The sequence below is a fragment of the Gymnoscopelus braueri genome (assembly GCF_963280865.1).
Source record: "Gymnoscopelus braueri genome assembly, chromosome: 1".
Lineage (NCBI taxonomy): Eukaryota > Metazoa > Chordata > Actinopteri > Myctophiformes > Myctophidae > Gymnoscopelus > Gymnoscopelus braueri.
The window spans coordinates 54,854,879-54,867,594 of record NC_137603.1 but is presented as its reverse complement, the minus strand read 5'-3'; the positions used below and the strand labels follow the sequence as shown (position 1 = coordinate 54,867,594).

Sequence of the window (12,716 nt, the reverse complement as noted above, 5' to 3'; positions counted from 1 at the left end):
TAGCGCAATACATGCTCCCTCTGACATTTTTGGAAAGGTAGCTTATATAACTACAAATTGACATCATTCAGAACTTCTGATGGCCGGTCTCAGAACATTTCCTCAGAACTCCTGCACCCCCAGATGTCCTGACTTTCCGGAAAGTCTGTCCGAAACACCATTTTGTGTTGGATGTCGTAAGGAGCATGTATTGACCTTAAGTTAAACTATGTATAGCCTACCAATGAGAATAACGTCATGCACCTTACGCTCTTGTCCTGTGTACTAGTAGCACTGTTCACAGAATCACAGATGTGCCTAGTTTTTGATTATGAAGATCATGGCCGTATGCCTGATGTATACTTAAATGCACACCGAAAATAGCAAATCGGCTACCGTATTTTCGGTGAACAACTCCCACATGCACTTGTATAACTCAGACTTAATGAGGCTTTTTCTGACTTGTTACGCAGTACCAATCTATCATGCACTTTTATTATGTGATTCTCACTTTTTAATGCCATTCCCCCCAAGGCCACGCAGTATCTTTATCTAAAGTCTCACATGTTGCAGAAGTGTATTGAAGCTGAGCTAGAGCTGATATTGCGATCTAAGCTGAGTTTTCCCATTCAGATTGAGAATTCACATACAGTATGTACAGTATATGAAAGTCACTCGTGTCCTGTTTCACTCCAGCATATGGCTAATCGTTGGAATCAGAGCGGAGCAGGGATAATTACTTGTTGAAAACGACTGGACAAATTAGTCGTTACAAGTGCGTTTGCTGAATTAATACAGCGAACAGTGGAAGAGGGAGAGAGAAAAGAGGGCTCTCCTTGTGCTATGTATCACAGAGGGCAACCAGCCACCCATGTAATGTTTAACTAACTAGCCCAGATAGAGAGCGTGGCGCGGGACTGACTGGTGGGAACCTGCAATCAGTGGTGGTGGTGGTGTGGTCTTAAGTGGGGGAGGGCGGAGAGAGAGGTTGGCGTTGGGAACCTCCTGGTGAAAATGATAATGATCTGCCCGGCCTGGCCTGTCTACCCGCCCCGCGAGCCGACAGGAGGTCGGGCCTGATTAGGCTGAGAGTGGCAGGAGCGTCTTCAGGACTTAGCTGTAAGCATACTTAGGGCTATATCAAGATGTGGGTCAGGGCAAGCCAGAGGCACTTGCACACTGCCCCGGCTGGAGAGCGGCGCGTGGGGGGAGGTTTGCTCGCTTGCTTGCTTGCTTGTTCGCTCGCTCGCTTGATGTTGTGTGGCCGCTATTGCGGTTTCCATGTGACTTTGTGTGTGCGTAAGCGTGTGCGCACGTGTGAGTGGGGGGAGAGCGGCGGTAGAGAGAGCGAGAGAGAGAGAGAGAGAGAGCTCAGTGAAGGAGAGCACTTGAGAGCGGGGGAGGGGTTGAGGGACAGACAGGAGAGAACTGAGAGAGAGAGACAGAGAGAGATGGAGGGGGAGGTTGGGAGAATGCATTAGCTGGCTGTGACAGGCTTGAGGCGGTTCTTGGAGCACAGTTGGTCCTGTAATGTTGTAGCATCCTCCAAGCTCACAGGCAGAGCAGCAGCACGAGCACCAGCATGAGCACTGCCTAGCCCACTGGTCCTCAAAGTGGGGTTCCGGGGTCAATGAGGGGGTTCCAGGGCGGCCCCAGCTAAAATCTGTTTAACCACTTTAAACCTATTTTATACTTAGTCTATTTCAAAATAGCAGATGTACAAGCTCACAATGCGTCGCTTTCGCAACGCATTGTAAGCTTGTAGATCGGCTATTTTAGAAAAGCTAGAAAAATGTTGACAAATTGTGAGACTTTTGGAATAATCCTGGAGACTTTTTTTAGATTTATTATCTTGGATAATTTTAACAAAAGAAATCTTATGGGGGTCCCTAGCACAATCTTTTCAAATGGGGGTCCACGACTAAATACGTGGGGGTTATTTTCTTTCTTTCTTTTTTCTGCCTTTATTGATAGTGAAGAGAGACAGGAAACGGGGAGAGAGAGTTGGGGAGTGACATGCAGCAAAGGTCCGCCGGGCTCGGGAATCGAACCCAGGACACGCTGTCAGGCATCAGAGCCTATGCGGTACGAGCCTTAACCACTCAGCGGTCGGTGGCCCAATGTGTGGGTTCTTGACATGACATGTTTCGGAACATTTTCATGCCTATTGCCTAGTCTACACAAAAATAAAAACATGGTTCCATTTTCAATACGTCTGTATATGTCGTATGGGACAGTTCATGTTCGTTATATTTTAATGACATGCTAACATGGCTTGGACAGTTGGACCACACATTTTTCTCATTTTTAGGAGCTGGATCTTCCTATCCGGTCATTGCTGCCCATGTCTACCTGGCCGCACATGACAACTTTACAACTACATATTTGTGTCATGTTGGGGAATACATTTGTGTTATTACAACATGGCTCAGCAGGAGTCTGGGTATCTAACAGAGGGTTGGTCTGCGTGCAGACAGAGCTAATCTCGCAAACCGCTGTACCGACCAGCACCACATTTGTTGTGTACGCTGCCACTAGGCCATAGAAGTGATTTTGTTTTTCACATATGTTTTGAACTTTTTGAAATAATAAACTTTTATTTTATAATGGAAATCAGTAACGCTCTGATAGGGCTGAAACCTTACTCAAATTTAGTTGTATCAGAAATCAGAAAGGAGTATTTAACATTGCCATGGTATTGGCACTCGGTTGGCGCAGTGGTCAAGTAGTGGGCGGGGAGGGTATTTGTCACTGCACGTACTCCTACAGGCTGGGGTGGAACCTGTCAGCAGGGAGTGTTGGGCGGGAGGAGTAGGACGGTAGAGTAGAACTGCAGTGACAACATGCTATACGACTAAATTGGGGATAAAAAGGGGTAAAAAGCAACCCAAACCCCCCCCCCCCCCCCATTGCCAGGATATAAAACAGGGCATGGTGCTTTTACAGTATCAAGTATCAGTATCAAATTAACCTGTTATTAACACAAATGTACTGTGATTGACATCATTACCTTCGTAAGGAGATTATATTTTGCCCTGGTCTGTCTGTCTGTCTGACCTTTTAAAAAAGTCAAGGAAAGGTTAGTAAGAAATTCGCACAAAACTTTGTGGAAAGGTGGTCATGGGCCAAGGAAGAACTGATTGCTGTAAGCTTTTCACATCATTCGGGCCAAAAGAGGTAGTTGTCCATCACAAAGAAAGTGCATAACTTCCAAACGGATTCATGCAATACCGCCACAACACTTTGTGGAAAGGTTTATTGTGGGTCCATTAAGAACTGAATAACTTTTCACATCCAAAGGGAGCCTTTTGGGGTGTCATTGGTCTCATCTAACAGCCTCGCCTGTCCACCACCCCCACCACCCGCGGCCACTTCAGTTTTTTCGAATGATAACTATGCTATAACAAAAAATATTAATACACCAATATTTTAAGGTTTATATGAAATGTAATCTGCAGTGTTTCCCCCTGGGACAAAGTTGAAAATTGTTTAATTAAAATAATAAAAGTCCCTCAAAATACGAACACTCCGAATCATCACTCCTCATTGTAGGCATGCAGTAGCAGGTGATTCGGAGGTAGTTCAGCGTGGAATTCACTGCACACGTATCTACGTTTGGATCACCAGCTACAACCAGCGTGGATATATTTTAAACACGAATCCCTGCTGCTTCGATGCGACAAGTGGGCTAATTAACGAGGCTTATTGAACAGCTGAGAAACATGCCTATTTAAACACATAGAAAAGTAGCGCAAATATATGCAAATGTGTATGCTGAAGTCTGTGTCATCTAAGGTTTTCTCTAGCTCAAGAACTCAGCTGTCAGATGCGTCCCAGCAACAGGCATTTGTGTTGAAAATAGTGATATGACAGGAGGAGTTGTCATATCACGAGTTACTCACCGTCGATGCGTCCATGGCATGCATCCTACTAATGAACAACAAAATCTACGTTGAAATCATCTTAGAAAAACTATACAAACATAGATGTAGATTAGAACAAAACAAAACACATTCTTCCAAAAAGTGGAAGAGCCAATCAACGTCTTTCAATCACAGGGCCCTTCCACTTTTTGGTTTCTGCAAAACGCCCACCCAGTGCTTAGGGCCAGACCAGTCTGTAGAACAAGGGTTCCCAAACTTTTCAGGCCGCTACCCCCCAAAATAATCATATTTGAACTGGGGACCCCCCACCCTGACAAGCACTTGGAATTGTAGATTGGCTATTTTCACAATGGTTGCCTCTTTCTACGTAATATTTGACAATTTGGCCAATTTGGTATTAAAGTTAAAGTCTTAAACATCATTAAATTGTAACTTTAGAAATGTGCAGATACCCCGTATACCCTTATACTGTATGTTGGTTTGTTTACTGTTGAGTGAGAAAACAAACAAAAATAATTTGGGAACCACTGCTGTAGACGACACATTATAAAGTGAATACACGTGACCAGGATGGTTTACCAGGCTAGTGCATTGCAACAGCCTACTCAGTCTTTTAAATGTATCAACCTTTTCTGACACACAATTCATGTCTATGTGTTGTTTTTTGAAACATAATTCTATGTGCTTTAATTAAGTTAAACAGTCAGGATTTACTGTGTAGGTAGGCCTACATTTTCACTTACCGGTATAATGATATGACCAAAATAGGGACACCAGGTTTAAAGTAGTTAACTCTTGTCTGGTTTTATAACTATTTAATCAATGAAAAGTATTAACAAGAGTTTGTGACTAAATAACAACTACATTTTTCCATTTCCTGATATTAAGTAACAAACCGTTTTGGACATGCAAGTTTTCCACCCGATAGCGACGACATAAGTAACTGACAACATTACCAAATCCTTTTTATAAGAATGTGCCAATTTGTTGCATCAGCGTATTAAGGTTGTGTTAAAAAGAAACACAAATGTCTGCTCTCTGAGACTACAACAAGCGTGCCTGTGTTCAGAAGTTATTGACACTGGACTCGACTGGCTCTTCCTATGCGGTCCCATGTCTACTCACATACAACTTGCTCTTACTAAAACAATGAACATCATTTAACATTCTCTCACCCAACCCCTGCTTTCCTCTTAACCCATTCAATCCGCGAACGCATCTGTGTCACTTTAGATTTATTTGGCTATTCAAATATAGCAGATATACAAGCTCATAGCGCAGCACCGACTGCTGCGCTATGAGCTTGTAGATCTGCTATTTTGGAGAAAAAATAATCTGATGCAAATCTTTGAATATACATTTTTTAACTCATCTTTGTTTCTGGGGGTCCCTGGAACAAAATATTTTGAGATTGGGGTGTCCGCGGACAAATACATCATTTTGGGGGTCCTTGACATGAAAAAAGTTTGAGAACCACTAGCAACTGTTGGAATTTAGAAGACATTTGTAGAATCCCCCAGAAGCAAAGATTTGAGTTAAAAATGTTCGCTTTAAAAAATATATATATTCAAAGATTTGCTAAATTCTTCTCGATTCTTCGGAAAGAAATTGCATCGTAGCGCTGCACTCGGTGCCGCACTACGAGCTTGTATATCTGCTATTTTTGAATAGCCCAGTATAAAATAATACTTATAGCTAAAAATAGAAAATTACACAGTATTCGTTCCCAGATTGAATGGGTTAACGTGTCAACCATGTAGGTCTTTACGTAGCTCACCCTCATGTTAATAGCATAAGGGATAGTCACAGTACATCAAATCCCATAAATACTCATTGTTCTGTTGGCAATGACTCATAAGTTGCCACAGTAGCCAATATTATGATAAATGAGTGCTTATGTTCAGCCCTGCTTTTGCCAACTTAATACAGTGCTTCTCACTCAGACATCTTCATGTCATGAACCCCCAAATTCATACATATTAGCGCGCCAACTTCCATTTGAAAACAATGTTGTGCCAGGGGTTGTTAGATTAGATTAAGGACATAATTCTACAAATGTCTACTATGCCTTAGGGCATTAACAGAATAATCGAATATCCGAATATTTGACTATCAAACCACTATTCGACCACTGTACATCAAAGTCGATTATTCTATTGATGGCGAGTTGACGTTGGTGTGACGTCAACTCGCATTCCTTGAGTCGAGTCGTCAATGCCATTGGCAAAAAATCTTTTATAATCAAATCGATTAATCGAATATTCGAATACTTATAGGTCGAATAATTCGAATGCTAAAAATCACTATTCGTGAATGCCCTACCAAGCCTATGATCTGAATAGTCATTCTTGTACTTTTTCTCATTGGGCTGGTGAAGTAATAGTGAAAGTGAAACTGTTGCCCCTGGGAACCCCCCCCCCCCAAGGACCCCCTAGGATTTGCATCATCTTAGTAGGTATAGATGGCGACAATGAAGCCGCTGCTGGTAGTAGTGGACAGTGGCTTTTACACCCATGGCCATTTTGGCCGTCCCACAAATGTCCCTAATTGAAGTATAGGGCGGTGAAAACTGCATGCGTGTAGACCGAGACCTCTCCCTGTCTGTGTCAACATCTAGCCCTGTGTTGATGCCTACTGGCTGACTGCGCTATTCATGTTCACTGGTGTGTGAAGAGCCCGCTGATGGTGTGTTTGCTGAACAGGCAAGGCATCGGGGGAGGGCTGCTCACTCTTCACTCCCCTATAGTGTATATGTGGCTAATTAGGATTTCTGACTGTCCTGACGTTCCACATGCAGCTGTGGCCAGTTCTCGGGAGATCAAGATTGATTTGTGCCGCCTGCTTTGCTATGTTTTCAAAGGTTGAAAAGCGGTGGTGAGATAATATCTGAGGCACTAACATAATGCGTCCTTTATCCATCCATGTTGCATGTCGTGCACACTTGTCAAAATTCATACATTATGACAGTGTAGTTATCACATGAACCCTAGCATTCCTTATTCTGGGCATGTCAGACAGTGATAGGCGAACATTAAGCGAAAGTACCAGATCCACAAGCTCACAAGTTTCTAGCCTGTTCCGTTCTTTCGTTATTGACTGTTGAATATAGCTTGTTTTCACCAAAAACGCCTTTCTGGGAACAGAAAGTAGAGAAAAATACACTTGCATGTAGTACACTTGTTGAAATGCATACATTCTGACAGTGTAGTTATCACATGAACCCTAGCATTCCTATTCTGGGCATGTCAGAGAGTAATAGGCAAACATTAAGCAAAAAAAGGTCCGCAAGCTCACAACGTTTCACAATGTGTTGTGAGCTTGTTTTTTCTCTTTCGGTGAAGAGATTTGGTGTGGAGGGGGGCCAAACATAGACCCCTGGTGAACCCTGGTGAACCCTTGTCATCGAATTATGTAGGGTTTATGTAGTGAACACGCACCTCTGTATCCACACACCCTGGCTGGTTTAGGATTTAAGAGAGTGGTTAAATACAGGGTTATTTGAATCCAGTGACTATTGGGGTTTTCTCTCATGCTGTGTTCACACTGGAAGATACAAAAGATACAAAGATATCTAGCTTTGTAGCTGTTGTAGCTTTTGTAGCAGCTACAAACGACGGATGTATCTTTGTATCTTCATGTCGCTGGCTTCCATTTGAAAATTGTAGCTGCCAGTGTGAACACAGCGAGGATTGAAAAGTGAGTTAAGCCTCATAATTTATACTTTGCCTTATGATGGTGTATTGTGCCGAAAATAGCCAATCTACAAGCTCACACCATGGTTTTGAGCTGGTACATCTGCCATTATTTTAGTTAACAGGCGTGAGTTAACAGGCATGAAACATCCTGGCTGGCCACTCCAGTTTGTGGGCTGGATGGCCATAGCATGTGTTTACACAGGCCCACATGATTCAAGCAAGTCTGCTGCTGTGATTGTTGGAATACCGGAGGCTGAAGATTGAAATTGACAGGCCTGTTTTGGAACAGCCAAGATGTCTGCGCCCACCTGAGTTTCAAACGACTACATGGCTGACTTGAAAAGGACGCTCCACGGAGCGCAAATCTTTGCCAGGCTGGGTTGCCTAACCAGGGCTGAGTAAAGGCATTTGCACACAGGGTGCAATTAGTCAATCAGTTTTTACCGCATGCAAAAAGATGTACGAATCGAATTGGGTTCGATTGAAAAAAAAGCCACTTGCCGCACGGCAAATTCGGAGCCGGTGTGCATGAGGTCATAGAGAACCATGTGCTCATTAAAAAAATTGTATTGTCCGTTTTTTCCGTGCGAAAAATCGCACACTGTCTGCAAAGGCCTTAAGTTGTGGGTTGCAGCCGCCAGGACGCGATGAATCTGAGCCGGGGGGGGGGGGGGGTAGCATTTCTATGACATACGCCCACGCCCCAACTGATGCTTGAAGCCAATTGCAGGCAAACGGTACGGAATATCAAAACCCTGTTTCGCAGTCATTGTCCCACCATGACTCACAAGATCCATTTGTAGTTTTTGTTGAAAGAAAAGCATGTTTCTGCAACAAACATTTATGGCACCCCCTATGGGTCTAAGAAGTGAAATCGCTTTTGGCTCAGCCTTGTTTAGAGGCCCCTCAGTGTGATTCCAATTTGTGGTTGATCATGATTTTTCACAATCCTTTGAAGGCAATCATGGCCAATTGGAATGGAATATGAAACATCTTGAGTGATACATGTTTTGTCACTTAACTCCAGAGATAATGTGGTACGATTTGTGTGAGTTTTTGACAAAACCTGCCCAAAACTCAAAACGTGTTTCTTTGCTTGTGTTTTTTCTTTTTTGTAAGATATATGTTGGGCTTTTCTGTCTTTATTTATAGTAGAAAGTGGAGATGGACAGGAAACAGGGAGAGAGAGATGGGGAGAGACATGCAGTAAAGATCGTCAGGAACGGGACTCAAATCTGCGATGCACTGTCAGGCTACATTAGAGCCTAGGTGCCTGCCCGGACCACTTGGCCAGCGGTCCGGGCCTTGCTTGCGTTTCTAATTTAGGCATTTAGCTAACAGTCTTATCCAGAGTGCCTTACAAGTGAGACATCAGAGTAAATGGCATGAACCCTTGTCACCAAAACAATGGGGTAAATAGACTCCCCTATAACTGCATGGAAACTCCCTAATATTGTTAACTTGTTATACAGATGACTGAGAAAATGATTAACACTACATAATGAAAGCCATTTGTAATTTCTTGGAAGAAGAAAACTCATGTACACATGGATAAAAGTCATTTGGATTCCATAGAAGCCAGCATGTCTTCTATGGAAGCATGTTGCGCAGCGAAAAATAGCATATCTACAATGCGGTGCATTGAGAGCTTGTAGAACAGGCTATTTTCGGTTATTATTTTAAGATTAGAGCATGTGAAGTGGTCAAACTAGCAATATGTTCTGAAGCATCTTCCATAAAACCCTAATGGTCTCGGATATTTCATAAAAGCAAAGCTTTAAAGCCTCAATCTGTGATTTCTTCACCTGGTTGGCAGTATGTCGAACAGCAGGAACAATATTACTAAAACATCATGATGTTTACATATTGTGTTGTTTAGGAAACAGCACGTGGGGGGCTCCTTTCACACCGTTTCACAAATCGCACATTATTAGGGCACAATTCTTCAGTCTCGAGATTTCATTTTTCTTGAATCCATGTGTGTGCCACATTTTTTACTGAGTTAGAGACACTGTCACTGAAATAATTACATGTGTCCTCAGTGGGTTCCATGGAGAATAACTTCTTATTGTGTCGCTTATTCATAGCGAATGGTGCTCTCTCTAACCCCCTCACTGTCTCACTGAAGTCTGTGCTGATTTGATGACAGTCATTTTCAGCCAGGCTCTCTAGCTGGAATAGTACTGTTCACATTTCTGCACGGACTGACTTCTCCACAGAGAGCGGCTTTGTTCACGTGGAGCATGCTGTTTGTGGACTGGAGAGGAATATATTTACATTTCTTTACAAAGCTGTTTATAGATTTTATGACAGGAGAGACAACAAATTATGACAATAAGTGTAACGAAGAGGTCTGCAATCGTCTCACACTAACAACATGAATGACAAGCAAACAGAAAAAAAAAAAAAAAACTACAAATGCTTAAGACATGAACATTCTCAATGTGTGAGACTGTGAGAAAAAATTACAACAACCTGATTTTAAAAATTAACTCAAGTCTCACATTCTCACATTCAAACCAGGGTAAGGAAGAGAGGGAGGAAAAATCTGTACATGAAGGAGAATGAAGAAAAAAAGGGGGGGGGGGAACTGCCACTTTTCATCAATGCCCTGAAAGACATGTGCATCTCATTTTTTGTTGCATTTCATAAAATAATATTTCTTGCGTTTTCCTAACACATGGAGGAAGACAAAGAAACATACTTGTTACTGGGAGTTTGCCTCTTTGAATCACCAGGTCCCCTCAGAAGAGTGAACCGAGTCACATTCTCTGTTTTTATATTGCAATACATATAGTAAAATAAAATGCAAACTGTAATTTGTAGAATGTACCACTAGCAATGCCGATTTTAGAGGGGGAAAGTATAAGGCACCTATTTAATTCTCTGGTTACATACTCGGACATCAATTCAGGCTAAGTCCCATGATCAACATAATATTAAAGGTATTGTGCAGGTTTCCCTCCCGGCTATTAACATATGCCATATCCTAAAATAATGCTTTTCAGTCATTTAACTTATGGCCAATTGGTAGTCTGTCAGTGTCAGTAACCGAGAGCCTGCCTTCCGCCTGTATTGAATGTTCGGGGATGTTTCTTGGCATCAACTTTGTGTGAGCCTGCAGTGCCAGTGTAACCAATACCACTGCTTGTAACTTGTGAGGGTGCGATTCTTTGAAACGGAAGCTTTCAAGTGACCGTCCAAAGATTTTAAACCATTAAATTCATTGTACGAACATCTTCAACAGTCAAAAACAAGTTAAAACGGCAAGCTTGTACTGTAAATGTCTTCTGTGGATACAATTTGGGATATTTGAAATATTCAGAGGTTATTGAAAAATGCATGAAATGTTGTGTTTGCCACTTAAGGAAAACACCTCGCTAGTTTTTGTCTTCTATCAAGCCGTACAGAGTTTATGCTTAATGTGACTAACCAATTTGCTTTACGTTGCATCCTTTGCAATCGATGTGACTATTGCACATGCGCACATACATCACAATGTTGATGCTGAAACAATAAATTGTTCTACCTTGAGTGTACCAAGGCACTTAACCACCAACTTATCCTGTGGAGGCTCTCAATGGGCAACAGTGGTCATTCAAGACTGTGGTAGTTCTCAGCTGTGAATGTAGATATGAGCGTGAAGCAAGGCAGTGATGAGGAAAAGCATATTTACTCAGCAAACCCCTGCCTGGATAAATGATGGTTAGAAAAAGGTTAGTGGTATAACAGACCACTTCGCAATAAAAAAAATGCTGCCAGCACTTTAAACTTGAACTTTGCCACAAAACTGCCACAAGATACAAAATGTATGAATGTCACAGTGAACCACGTGTGAATCATCCTAAGAATATCTTTCAGTAATTTTTTAGTGGAGGGCCGCTTCGGTATATACTAGCCAAGTTGCATATTTGAAGTTGGCAAACTTTGCAGTTTTGTTGTTGGGAAACTGGTGAGTTCCTTGCAGCACAGCAACACAAACGGTGCGTTTTAATAGCGGGCGATTCAGGATAGTATTTTCCGGAAGTGCATTATATGTCTATGAGAGCCGGCAACTACTGGCGATGAGGCGAAGTGGGCGGGGGGACGATGTTGATCCGAAAAAATGGATTTTATTTATCTTTTGGACGATGTCGCCCGGCGATCGTCCGGAGACTCGCCCGCTGTTAAAACGTACTGAAAGCTCCCCATAATGTTGGTGTGATCGGCTTTGTTCGAGTTTGTGTTCTTGACCTCTTAACCCATTTAGACCTGAGGCCAATTTTAAAAAAGGTTTCTGGAGAGAATTTTTTTTTTTAATTAAGTGAATGACACTGATGCTTTCCCGTATTGAAAGGTATAATAACAACATATAGGCTTTCTAGGTCTAAATTGGTTAATTATGATGTAGTTATTCTGAACGGAGATATGTGTGGATGAAGAGGGAACTAAACTTTGAAAGTCTGAGAGGCCACAGCAGCACAAGCACACTGACTGAACACCACTTGTTGCTTGTTCTTTCAGAGTGAAAGCATTCTGTGGTCCATCTATGTTCAGCCCTATCATGTTATTGCCTAAGTCACGCAATCACTTTACTGATAACTACGGTGAATGTTAAGCACGGTAGGAAACACGAGCCCCCAGTAGAATGCGGTTTTGACAGTTGCCGGAAAGTTTGCCTACCTAGCTTGTCACTTTCAAGTAAACGGCTACTGTATCAACGAGAGGTTCTTTGTTTTTGGGCGGTGCAACCGCCCCTATATGTGAGGTTTGAAAATCGACATTCGCTGCACTGTGATTGGCCACCATTGTACCCCCCTACACCCCTAACCCCTACTCATTCAATGCAAATCACTGGCCACCATTGTACCCCCCTAACCCTGCACCGTGATTGGCCACCATTGTACACCCCTAACCCCTACACATTCAATGCTAGCTGTGATATGATTGGCTGACTTTATTGGCTGACTCTATTCAGGACTGTGATTGGCTAGTGAAACACATGACACATCTGCATAGCCCTATAAATAGGACCATGCACTTAAAAAGTGCATGGTGAATCACCCATTGTGGCCCAACCATTGTTTATTTATTGTTTATTGTTAATAAATAGCACCACCCACTGTGGGTGGTATAAATATTACTTTTCTTTAAGTGAACTTCCATCACTGTGATGACC

At 42.4% G+C, this 12,716-nt stretch overlaps 1 protein-coding gene across 3 annotated transcripts in view; it reads left to right on the top strand.

The window, feature by feature from the left end:
- chd9 (chromodomain helicase DNA binding protein 9) overlaps positions 1-12,716 on the top strand; it is a 162,600-nt gene that overhangs the window by 8,224 nt on the left and 141,660 nt on the right. The window lies entirely within an intron of this gene.